The sequence below is a fragment of the Bactrocera tryoni genome, chromosome 1 (assembly GCF_016617805.1).
Source record: "Bactrocera tryoni isolate S06 chromosome 1, CSIRO_BtryS06_freeze2, whole genome shotgun sequence".
NCBI lineage: Eukaryota > Metazoa > Arthropoda > Insecta > Diptera > Tephritidae > Bactrocera > Bactrocera tryoni.
Genome location: NC_052499.1, coordinates 78439310 through 78452391, shown reverse-complemented (window position 1 = coordinate 78452391; position 13082 = coordinate 78439310). Strand labels below are relative to the sequence as shown.

The window sequence follows — 13082 nt, the reverse complement described above, 5'->3', positions numbered from 1 at the left end:
TCCCTTTAAGCTACCTTTTTCGACCACATGTTGAACATACGCATGTTTATACATACCCATGTATGTCGATATGTACATATGTGTTTGCTTTTTTTTTTATTTTACATTTACTTTGTATTCGAAGATGTCCGAGATCTCGTTTTGTCATCATGTAGCACAGCTTGGTTTTTCTGCTATGCAAAACAGGTAGTTTTATTATTTAAAACCTAAACATTTTATTACAAATCTATGCAAATTAGCAGCGAAGACGTGAGTGCGTGACCATTATAGCGTAGATACATATGTACATATGAGTATATGTGTATGTCAGTTGTGTTCGGTAGTCGATAATATTACAATGAAAGGCTGTGGATAGCTGCGGATGCTTTTAATTTGTCATAGAAACCTTTGTGTTTTCGTTTAATGTTTTGTCCCAAATTAACTGAATTTGACACTGAAAAAAGATTTTTCGGAAACTGCCAAAAAGAAACAAATAAGTGATCATGTTATTTAGTAATATTAGTTTTTTTTGATTCTTTGGCTTATTTAAATATTTTTTGTACACTGAACGTATATAAATATAAATATATATATTTTTTCACGGGAATTTCCGAAGTTTGAAAAGTGAACTTTCTGAATATATGTATGATGGTTATTTTTGAGAAACGAAAATTAGTTGGTGAAATTTTAGTATGAATGAAAACGAAAATTCCTATGTAAAATGTATGGGAACCTAAAACAAAAATAGCTACCCCTTAGAGTTAAGCTACAGCGCCTGACTTGAGGTAGGATATTTTGTTTGTCAATCACTAACATTTGAGGGGGTAAGAGTTGAAAAAAAAATTCTAAAATTTTTTTTTGAAGCACCCTAATATGTATACATATGTATGTATATGTTACCAAGTTCGCCGCGAAGTTTGTAAGACGCAGATGGAAGCGTCGATAGGGCCTTCGAGTATATAAAAAATTATCAGCCTGACGAGCTGAGTTTTCGCGACATTGAGCTGAAATTTTGCACACGTTCTTTGCTGCTCAAGGAGCTCCTCAGTTGTTGAAACCACCGATGTGGGACCATTATAGCGTATAGCTGCCGTACAAACCGAGCGATCGAAATCAAGTGTTTGTATGGATAACTGTTTTATATGACAAGATATCTTCACGAAATTCGGTATACATTACGCTCTAAAGCAAAATTGCAATCTCCGAAAAAATTGCTCAGATTGGACAACTATAACCTATAGCTGTCATACAAACTGACCGATCAAATTCAAGTCCTTGTATGGAATACTTTTTTAGTTGACCAGATATGCTCACAAAATTTGGCATAAATTACTCTCTAAGACAATATTTCAATATCTAAAGAAATTGTTCAAATCGGACAACTATAAAATATAGCTGTCATACAAACTAACCGATCAAAATCGAGATAAAGATTTTTTATACGCAGCCATGCTTTAAAAAAATGCCGCTGTAAAGGGTATAAAAATTTCGAAGCAGTCGAAGTTAAGTTTATTACTTCTTTTTCTAATTATTTTATTTTTAATTAATTTTCAAATTTTGTTTTCTTTAATTAATATGAATTTATATTTTTTTATTTGTCAACTATTTTAATGATGTCTTCTGCCTTTTATGCACCTGTTAACGACCATTTCGCTTGCATGAGTTTGCATGCGATCGGCAATAGAGTGCCAAAGGCGGCTTGTATGTGTTGCGTACACTGCGCATGCGTGCGTGCTCGCTTCGATATTTTTACACAAACGCACACACACTACCACAAACTGAATTTAATGCTCACAAGCGGCAAAGCGATACCCAAAAATGTACAACGAATGATCAAATGAAATGTACTAATAGCTCCATTAAAGGTCGCCGCTGCCGGGGAGGTGAGTAAGAGAAGGTGTTTCCACATCGCATTGACTGCGGCAATAAACGAAAGTATTTTCAAACGCGTACTTGGTACTTCGGCCTATTGTATAATGCCTTCAAGCTATTAATACTTGCAAATATATGTTGTCATATATGTACATATGTATGTATGGGTGCGTGAATTTGTGCACACATAGCTGTGAACTTCCGTTTGCCTTAAACTTCAACTGATATTTCAATGCTTTCATGACTTGCATGTGTGTGTGTGTGTGTGTAAGTGCTGACTTCCAACATGGCTTTCGCGACTTTATTTTTGTCTCATACATATTCAAACAAATATGCACACACACATATATCTATAAACTGGGTGTATTCATATAGCACCCATGCGTCTAGAGATGTGTAAATTGTAAGAAAGGTGTGATGAAGCGCACAGCAAAGACACACTTATCTGTTTCAACAAATAGCAACACAAATCAACGAGAAACGCATGAAAGGTGAGAAAATGCGACGGAAAGTGTTTGAAAGAAAATGTAAAAAATTGAGCAAAAACTTGTTTTTGTTTTTTTTTTTTGCAATGTAATACTTTTTATTTATATATAAATATCCACCTTAATTATGTGTTGCATGTGTTTGTTGTAAAGTATACGGTTTGCATCATTTAGGCGACTTTAAATGAGGCCTCTTCTGTCCAGCAAGCCATTAAGTAATTAAGCTGTTTAAAAATAGCTGACATTCCGCAGTGCCTGATCTATTTTTTTATAGAAGAATATTTTTATATAATTTTTGTCACACGCTTTTTTTTTAACTCGCATTGCCCAAACTGAACTTGACTCAATTTAAAAAAATCCATTTCGCTCTCAATTCCGTGGTACTAAAACTACTTTTGTCAATTGTAGATGGCTTTTGTTTAGTGCTTACCAAGCTCAAATAACGGGTCAAAGATTGATAAGCGTTCTTAAAGCATTTACAATGACTAAAAATGCTCATTCGTCTATTTACTATCGTTTTTATACCCTCAAGAGTGTATATTAGGTTAGGTTAGGTTAGTCTGGTAGGCCAATGAGCCACGCAAAAACCAGTTTTGGTCATTTGCGATATCAGATGGAATTCAGTTACTAGGTCCATGAGGAGTAGTCATCCTTTAGGATTCCTGCGCTTGACGCGAATACCTTCTCTAGTGTATCCACTTCACGACTACCCTTTTCCCTTCAATTTTTTTTCATTACATTCTTTTCTTAATTTTTGATGTAGAAATTGCTCTTACTTTACCTATAATCTTAATTATTTCAATTTCTAAGAGGATTATTTTTAGCTATACAATATGGCAGTGGTCCGCCAACTTAAAAGGCTACCTTATACCTAACTTTGGAAAGAGGGCATATTAAGGTTGACACGAAATTTTTAACGTTCAGTTGGAAAAAGTATCATTTGTTATTGTCTTAGGCTACGGTGCAACCACTGTATAATTTGTTTAAATCAGACTACCATAGCATATAGTCGCCATACAAACTGTTTGGTCAATATCCAATCTTTTCATCGAACAACGTTTGTACTTGACGAGGTATCTAAGGTCAAAATCAAGTTCGTATATGGGATATTTTGTATTTGGTTCAACCTAAAGAACATAACTTCTAAAAATGGTGTTAGAAAATGTGCTAATATTTTTGAGAGGCCTTGAATTTTAATGATTTGACTATTACTGTCTTCTTTCCTTACCACCATGTTTTAAAATGACAACAGACGCCTTTTTCATCAAAAACTCTTACACTTGTTTGGTCTTTATTTAATTTATATGGACAATGTATTTCATAGACCTTTTTTTAACCAAATCTTCAGCTAAGATTCTAAATATAGTGCCTTACTTGTCTGTAATCGCTCAGCCAACAGTCAACATTAATAATTTCATGAACCTTATCCACCAATTCAAATAAATATGCAAGATATGGGGAAAAATTTATTGGTAAAAGTATAAATTTAAGGAAATAGATTTGAGCGACGATCTATATATGTAGTTTATGCCCGACTTATTTGATATTAGATACATTTTTTTATATTTCTCACTAGTAGATATAAGTCGACGATCTCTCATTTGCGACTACTGAATCAGGCTTTGAATATGAAAACCAGATAACTTTTGTATTTTTTATTTCTATTTGTTAATAAGCGTTTGTTAAGAAGGAAACGTGGATCGAAATGTGTTAAAACCCATGGGAAAAACGATCTGGTTCTAAACGAAAAACTACGACCACCCTAGATCGTATTTCCTGCCGAAATTTAGATGAAATAATTTGCTGAAGCTTCGGTCTGCTACAGATCATTGAAAATTGACGAACAAGAACTTCATCAGTGACCTTACTGTAAGATAAATAAGATTTTAATAAAACCAGCTTAAAAGACTACCCTTCGCACAAGAGAAGCTTTAATTGTAGAGAAACGTTCTATATACAAACGAAAGCTACTTTGAGTATAACTCTTGGTTAGATATTTTCATGCTCCGGGGATGTGTTGCGTATAATGATCGACTGAAATCAATCTTTGAGTGTTCTACATGCAGGGTTTGTCCGGAAAGTAAGAGGATTGATTTTCTGCCGCCGCGACTGTACTTCGGAGCGTGCGCTCACCGACTCGATTCCTAGCTAACGAACGAGCTGGTTGTCTCGAGCACCTGGAGAGTCAGGACAAACATTTTCGCGCGACGTGTTTCTTTGAACGTTGCAAGCCGAAAAAACAGCGTTCGTTAGAGCAAAGGTACGCGATTAAATTTTGTGTGAAACTCGGTATGTCTGCGACAGAGACGTTTGATTTGATCAAGCAGGCTTACCCAGACGTTGCAAGAAGTGGTGTGTTTCGGTGTCAGCAGGCTTTTTTGGAGGGCCGGGAAGAGGTCGCTGATGAAGCCCGTGCTGGAGACCCGGTCTTCGACAAACACCGACAATGGGACTCATGTGCGCAAAGTTTTGAACTCAGATCGTCGACTAAGTATTCGTTTAATTGCCCAGATGTGTAATATTTTTAAAATCTGTGATTCATAACATTGTGACGGAGCACTTGAACATGCGTAAGGTGTGCGCGAAGTGGTCCCAAAAGTGTTTGCTGACGACCAGAAATTGCGGCGAGTGGAAGTGTGCCAAGAAAATTTGTACATGTGTGAAAGTGACCCCCAATTTTTGAATAACGTACTCACAGGTGACGAGTCATGGATTCTTGAGTATGATCCCGAGACAAAGAGGCAATCTTTCAAATGGCACACGTCGTCAGAGGGGATCCAAGCAGCATGCACCTCGGCTCTCAAGGCTATTCCGGAAAATGCCGTCCGTGACGCCTTCAATGCTTGGAAATGCATCGACGCAGAAGGAGCCTAATTTGAAATTTTTAAAGAGTTGCTACGACTGGTTGAATAAATTTTTTACTCTACCGAATCGAGACATTAGTTTCCGGACAAATAGCATTGTCTACATAATAATACTTGTAGTGTAGATAGATGCCTAAGTTCGTACACTTGTTACCCAAAGCGCTTTCGCTTTCAAAGCGCTCAGCAAAAATATTTGATAAATAAATTGGCGGTGTAAACAAAAATTCGAATAAAGTTTATGCAAAATACATATTTGACAGCTATAAGTTTATTAGATATTAGTATTTGACATATGTATGTACATACATGCCTATTAAGTGCCCCAATATCGCACGATATAGGCCAGCGACCGTGCGCGTGTGTACGTAAATGAGGCAAATGTGTATACAAATGTATGTGTGTGTTGATTGTTTGTATGTGAACAAATTGTTTGTGTATTGGGCTGATATTATTTGCTGCGCTTATGCTGGCGTTTGTGGCGAGCGACAGGGAGCGGCAGGGAGCGGCGGCCAGTCTGCTGGTGACGAGCTTGCGGCTAACTAATTTGTGCAATTGTGTGGCTATGCATACATATGATGTACATACATATGTATATATGTACTCGTAGATATATTAGTGTAGACTAGTATATGTATAACCGTATGTATGTATATTGATATGCGCGCTTGCATGTATTTATCTAAGCACATGTGTTTTTGTATGTAACGTTGTTGTATATATGTATATGTAAGCGCAACGCGTCACCAACAAACTTAATCACAAAGCTACAAAACACACACACAAACATATTTATATATGGATATGTGTGCACGCACGCTTACACGGCGTATGAGCGATGAGCGGCGCATACATATATATATACATATATATTTATATATGTACCGCTTTTGGTTAGTTAGCAACAACAAAAGCGCTGCGACTCTGCCTGTCTTCACGCTTATCGCCGATAGCTAGATACGTAGCTAACTGCTGTTCCAGCGCCGCGCGACAAACTGACAATTTTGACTGCTGGCCGCCGGAATTGATGTTGTGCTGGAGCGGCACACACCGCGCCGTGCCGCGCCGCGCCGCTTCAACGTACAGGTGACGGCTGGATAGTCATTTGTATGTGCGCGCCGATTGAATTTTCTCCAACGTGGTTGTGCGTTTATTTCTATTTTTTTTAGTTTTTGTATTTCTCATTGCCGCGCTGTCGCCGCGCTATCTATATCACGGTTACTTAGTTAGCGTTGACTTAATGTTAGTCGAGCGCGCGCATTGTAAGTTAGTAGCTAGTCGCTCGCCCAACTGTAGTGTTGTGTCTTGTGTATTGAAGCGCGCGTCCGTCTATTTCCCATATCACGTCGCTTGCTTGTGTGCGTGTGTGTGTGTGTGCGTATAAGTGCCGTGACTACATAGTCACTTAGTCACTTGGTCAGTTGCTCGGTCACTTCAACAACAAACTAAACGCGCTAAGTGCCTGTGTGCCGCGCACCACAAATCTACGTACAAGTGTGTGTATGTCTCTTTATTTGTCTATAGCATTTAGCTTATAAATGATTGCAAACATTAATTCGTACAAATTTATGCATGCTTTCATGCATTTGCAAGTGCATACGAACGCGCGCTATTTCCAAACTCGTATGCGCCATTCTTTGCGCAAGCTTCTAACGGCCGCTGGCAATGCGCCGCTTTAATGCGGCTTGTTGAATCGGCGCGCGTGCATCTAAGCGTACACACGTTGCATGCAACAGCTACTGTAGGGCAAATTAGCAGCCACGAGACGCTGAAACGCTAAGCGTAGATCTGTAGATCAGTTGCATGCGGCGGCGGCGCGTAGAAGACGAAGCGCATAATTATAAATATTATTGCAGTTAATTGAAGTGTTCGGATTGGCAGTTTTTATAGTGCAAAAGCGATTGCGGAACCACCGCACAGTTGTTACAGCGCCTACAGATACACATGAACTTAAATATGCATGTGTGTGCGTGCGCGCTCTTCTACAATACTGCCAGTCATGTCCGTTTTGTTGTTGTTTTTATTTTATTTTTTTGTTAAAATTGTAAACACTAGTTGGCGTATGTGTGCGCGCCTGCGTTTTTTTTCACTTTTTTTTCGTACAAAATTTCCCTAACGCTAATTGTTTCGATAAGGTCAGGTTTTTTGTGTCATTAGCCAATAATCAAGTTTGCTGTGATGCACAAAATATCACGTAAAATACATATAGCTAAAATGAAAATAACAGAAATACGCAGCAAACACATGCGTAGTAGCAATACAAACCCTAGTTGGTGTCTATGTGTGTAGGCCCACTGACATGCTTGCGCGTACATAACCTAAAAAACTGTGCGGTGCGCGCTTGCAAAGTTGCGTATGTATTTATGTATATCGTGTCCAAAAACAGCAATTTCGAAGTGATAAAAACCGAATAAATACATAAAAGAAGGAGACAAATATTTAAAACAACAAATCAGCGCTCATGAGCGAAGGTCTACTCAATGAAAATTTCAGTGTAAAGCCATGGCAGCGGCAGCGTATGCACACAGTTAGACCCAGCTACAAAAAAAAAATACAAAAAAAACGTTAAATAAAACCAAAAAAATCCATAAAAAAAAGTAATAATAAAAAAACAATAAAAACATGCATGCTTTGGTGCATATATTTACACAAATTCGCTTGTCATGAAATAATAATGTTATTAATTATAAATATTACATGTGTGTAAAAAAGAAAGTTGATCAAAAAAACGCGTTTGCACCACAAAAGATAAGAAAAATAACAAAAAAAAGTAATACATGAAGATTACATAATCACAACACAAAGTATTAATGCAGCTTAAAAACGTATAATTCGTCGAAAATTTTGCAAAATTAGCAGCAACAAATTAATTTGTTGTTCAATAAGCAAAAACCAAATTTATGACTAAAATATTGCAAAACACTTTAAAACACGTATTGCCAGTGCGTGTAAAAATTATTTTATTTATGGACTTTACACACATTTTCAGCCAGACTTGTACTTCTAAAAAATTTATTATAAAGTGATTGTTATTATTTAAAAATAGTTTGTGGAAAAAATCTGGGAGCGAGTTTTCGTACCCCAAATATAACATTGTTTGATTAGATTTTTCAACTCGTGATTTTTCTAAGGCCCAAAGGAAGCTTAAGATATAAACGAAATTTAAGTTAAGAAGATCTGTGAATGAGAATTCTTTTGCTGTCAAATCCAGCCACTGGATAGTCAAAAGAAAATTCTATTTATTTTAAGATTTTTAGTGCTCCAAGTTTCCAATAGTTTTGCCTCATAGCCTATTTTAATATCTCTGTTTGAAGAAATGTGCTTAGAACTCTATAATATACTATGCGAGATATGTTTAAAAAATAACGGAAATTTTAGTTTTTTGCCAAAAATATTCTTCATCTATCTACAATACTTGTTTATGCCAGCCCTTTATCCAAACGTCGAAACACTGCTAAAGCTCGATAGTTGGAATAGCGATGCGCTTTCAATGTCTTTATAGCTTGTAACAAAAGTTATTGAATTATTCATCAATATTTATGTTGTCGCTTTCAAAGTAATCCCCACCAGATATAATGAACTTATGCCGACGATTTTCTCAGTCTTCGAAACAATTTTCATAACAACTTTTTGGGATGGCCTTCAGTTCCTTCAGCGAATTTCGTTTTATATCTGCGATCGATTGAAATCGGGTTCCACGGCACATCAATTTCAGTTTGGGAAACAAGAAAAAATCACATGGAGCCGGATCTGGTGAATGCGGTGGTTGATCATTGGTATTCATTGAATTTTTGGCTTTAAATTCGGTCACAATCGTGGCTCGCTGCGATGGTGCCTTATCATCGTGTAAAATCCATGAATTGTTCCTCCACAATTCCGGTCGTTTTCGAAGATATTCTCAAGAAAAAGGCTCAATAAGGCCAAATAGAAACAACTTATTGACCGCCTATCCCTCCGGAACAAATTCATGATGCACTAAACCAGAAATATCAAAAAAAATAATGAGCATCAACTGGAGTTTTGTGCGGCTTGGGCGCCATTCATCATCCATTCCGATGATTGTCGACTTGTTTGCATGTCAAACTCATAAACTCATGTCTTATGGGCAATTATAAGGCTCTCCATGAATGTTGGCTCGCAATTCGCACGATCAAGCATGTTCAAAGAGGCCTGTTTACGGTACTCTTTTTGAAAAAAAATAAGCTCTATAGGAACAAGCTGAGCAAGAACACGTTTCATACCCAAAATATCCACCAAAATCATTCAAACGGACTCGCGAGAGCTGTCGAGCTCTCCTGCTATCTCTCCAACACTTGCCTGACGATTTTCAAGCACCATATCCTTCACTTTTATAATAATTTCATCAGTTGAAGAGAGTGAGAGTCTGGACAACGAACGAAGCAGATCTTCAACGATCTTTCGACCGGCTTTGAGGGCTTTGTACCACTTGTAGGCTCGTGTTTTTGATAAAACTGAATTTCCGGGTACTTCATTGTCACAAAAAAAGCAAACAAGTTGAAGTAGGCAAAGTTTGATTGTTGGACAGGCAGTGCATCTTTACGACATCAACTTAAAATTAAGTAAGAATAAAAACAAAAACAATTATCTCTAATGTTACTAGCAAAAAAAAATAGTCCATTAACTTCAGAGCATAAATTCTTAAAACACAAAAAGTTGTACTCTAAATTTTCAGCAACTAGTATTCTATTTGCGTCAGTTAATTACCAGGAAATGTGCTAGAGACATAAAAAGAGTATTTTCTTCTAAATTTTAAGTGAAGTTAACATGCACACATCCTTGCCGCTGTATAAAATATTTCAGCCAACAACAAGAACAACAAATGTATCATAAGCAACAACAATAAAAAATATTTATGCCGACACCACCGACACTAAAGATCAAAGTACGCAGTAAAAGCAAATTAATAGCAACAACAAAGTGCAAAAAAATTCCATTTAACCGAAGGAGATAATTCACCGATTCCTCACATAATTTATACATTTAATTAATGCGCTGCTTTGCTTCACTTTGTGGTTTATTTCCCCGGCTGGAAGACCACAGTTATTCTCTCTGGCTACTTTATAAATATTTTATACGCGTTTATTGTGTTTTTTTTTTTAATTTTATTTGTCTTTTGACTGTCCGCTGCTCATTCGTTTAATTAATTTGCGCTTTGGTTTTGCAATTAATTAAAATTTCCAGCACTTTAGTGCATGCTTCAAATAAAGAAAACCGCAATTCAGACGCTTTGACGCTTCAACTGTCTCAATTGTCACTAACGCTGTTCAGTTTTTATGCTGTTAATGAAATTATTAATATTTCATAAGCAATTTAAAAACGCTTTTAATCTGGTATGTCCCCGTTTTATTAGCTATGTTAGTTAACTTAATTTTATACTGTTGCTAATTGGTTTTAAATCTGTAAAAAAAAAAACATTTGGAGCTTTTTTCAATATGTCTGTTTTGCCTGTTTACTGATTTTACTATAAAATAACCCAACATTCGGTTAGTCACAAATATTTTTTTTCGAAAATGAAAAATATAAATAAATTGCGTACTTAAGGTCTCCATATCACATTTCGTAAATATATTTAGTTTTATTTTTTTTTATACACTGTAGAGAGTATATTAAGTTTTGCCAAAATTATGTTTCAAGTACGCAGTAAAAGCTAATTAATAGCAACAACATAGTGCAAACAAATTTCATTTAACCGAAGGAGATATGGTTGTTGTTTCTATTATATCGTTTTTCCCTCGCTTGTAAACTTATGAAAAGTGATGCTTTGTTATTTTGCATTTTACATTTATATGACGATATATTAAGCAGAACTATTCTGAAAATGTGTAGACGTCCTTTTCTTCCTAAAAACAGCTCTTTTAACGGACCACTATAGCATATAGCCGCTTTTCAAACAAGATATCTTCATGAAATTTGACGAGCGTTATTGTCTAAGGCCATAATGCAATCTCCGAAGAAACTGTTCAGTTTGGTTTCCTATAGCATATGGCTGCCATACAAACTGAACGATCAAATTCAAGTGCTTGTAAGGAAAACTTTCTATTTTACAATATATCTTGACGAAATTCGACATGGATTATTGTCCAATGTAAGCCTGCAATATTCGCACATATTGTTGAAATCGGACTACTATTGTTTATAGCGGCCATATACTCTGATCTTCTTTAACTTCTTTATTGGGGTAGACACTTCTTACGTGATTATATACTCTGACCACTCCAGCAAAATTTTCTTTCCAAACATTTTTATTTTAAAAAATAATTTCGTATGTTTGAGTACTTTATAAATATGTATAAGTTTGTTCATTTGCACTTGTTGTCTTTTGGAAAATTTCGCTTAATTAATGTGTAGATATTTGAACTGACAAATTGGTTTATTTTGACCTGTGAATTGAGTATGTAAACTCATGGAAATTTATTTGACTTAAAATTTGGAAAACAACTTTAATTAGTTCGCTTAATGTTTTGATTGAAACTGATATGATATACATATACATATGTACGTATAAAAGAAAATATGTATGTGGATAGGTGGATAGGTATTACACATATATTTATACAAACAAAAATTGACACAGAACAATTGCTTTAATTTTTTTTTTACATTCACAATATATAATATGTATAAACAATATTCTCCAACTTCTTCATGAACATTATATTTTACAAGCATTCATCTAGTATATGAGTAACGAGCATTTAATAATGGACATATGTATATAACCCGAAATCTGTTCTTAGATTTGATTCTTCTTTATTTCTCTAGTAATTCGAAAGCAGCTTTTGGATTTGATTCCTCTTATGCTCACAATCAGAAACCATGTCTAAAAGTAGTCATACCTCGACAGGTTCGAATAATTTTCTTATGAGCTCTTTTAGTCGTTCGGACTGAAAAATTGTGAGTTATACCACCAATTTACTGAAGTTCGATTTCTCATATTCATAATTGGCGTAAATCTGTTATTATTATTATGATGTTGTTTTGTAGCTCACAGTCGCCTTATGCTGAAGATGAACGTTAGCCTTATACATAAATAAATAAATAAATATCTTATATATACAGTGACTTTTTCAAGAATGCTTGTGATCGTACAAATTTTTCCTGCGATGTATTAAACATTACCCTCAATTCATTTTGATTTGTTCTGATGCTGTTGTATAAAATGTTGCCTATAATTAGGCGTTTAATAGTTTTACAAAGCCTTATCCGTTGCGATTCTCTGCCTGTGGATGAATGGAGCTTGTGGCATAAATTAAAGAAGATATTTATTAATTACTAATAATAACTCAGGCTTTTCCGGAAAAAATCTGGAAATATTTTGGCTAAACTGTTTAATGTTCTGCAATAAAAAAAGAAATAAAATAAATAGATATATTTATAACCAAAACTTGCGATGATTATCATGAAGTTTTCAACTTTTTCCATCTCAGAACGTATTATTCACTTACATCTATAAGAAGATTTTTATATTAGTATACATTTAATACATATAATCCATTAGTTAGTATATTCGAAAGTGTACACACAAAAAAACCAAAATTTAATTCACTTGAATTTCTAATTTACGGCAAAGGTATCTTTTGTCTATATGTTGGGAAAAATACCAAATGAAGCGACAATTAGTGCTTATATTGAACTGATTTTAATAAATTAATTTTGTGCAAACAAGCGTTCGCAAAAGTATTTTGTTTAGTGAGCTTGAAGTTTAATTTTCAGTCAGTGTCTGGCATTGATTTGAGCAAGTGATATTTTTAAGCAATTGGTGGTGAATACAAATAACATATAAATATTGCAATAAATCGAAAAATTAAGACATAAAGTAAAGAAATAGCAAAAGGAAAAAAATCAAGACATAAAAAAATAATAA

The 13082-nt window shown here is 35.2% G+C and overlaps 1 protein-coding gene across 7 annotated transcripts in view; it reads left to right on the top strand.

Moving 5' to 3' along the window:
• The window catches only part of LOC120768081 (elongation of very long chain fatty acids protein AAEL008004), a 142396-nt gene that overhangs the window by 46861 nt on the left and 82453 nt on the right, over positions 1–13082 (top strand). The window contains exon 1 of one of the 7 annotated variants that reach the window (XM_040094656.1): positions 6501–6693. The exons of 5 other annotated variants lie outside the window; for them this stretch is intronic. The gene's annotated coding sequence lies outside the window, so the exon portion shown is untranslated. Of the gene's footprint in view, positions 1–6500; positions 6698–13082 lie in introns of those variants that run through there. One more of the 7 variants, XM_040094623.1, reaches the window with a different exon arrangement.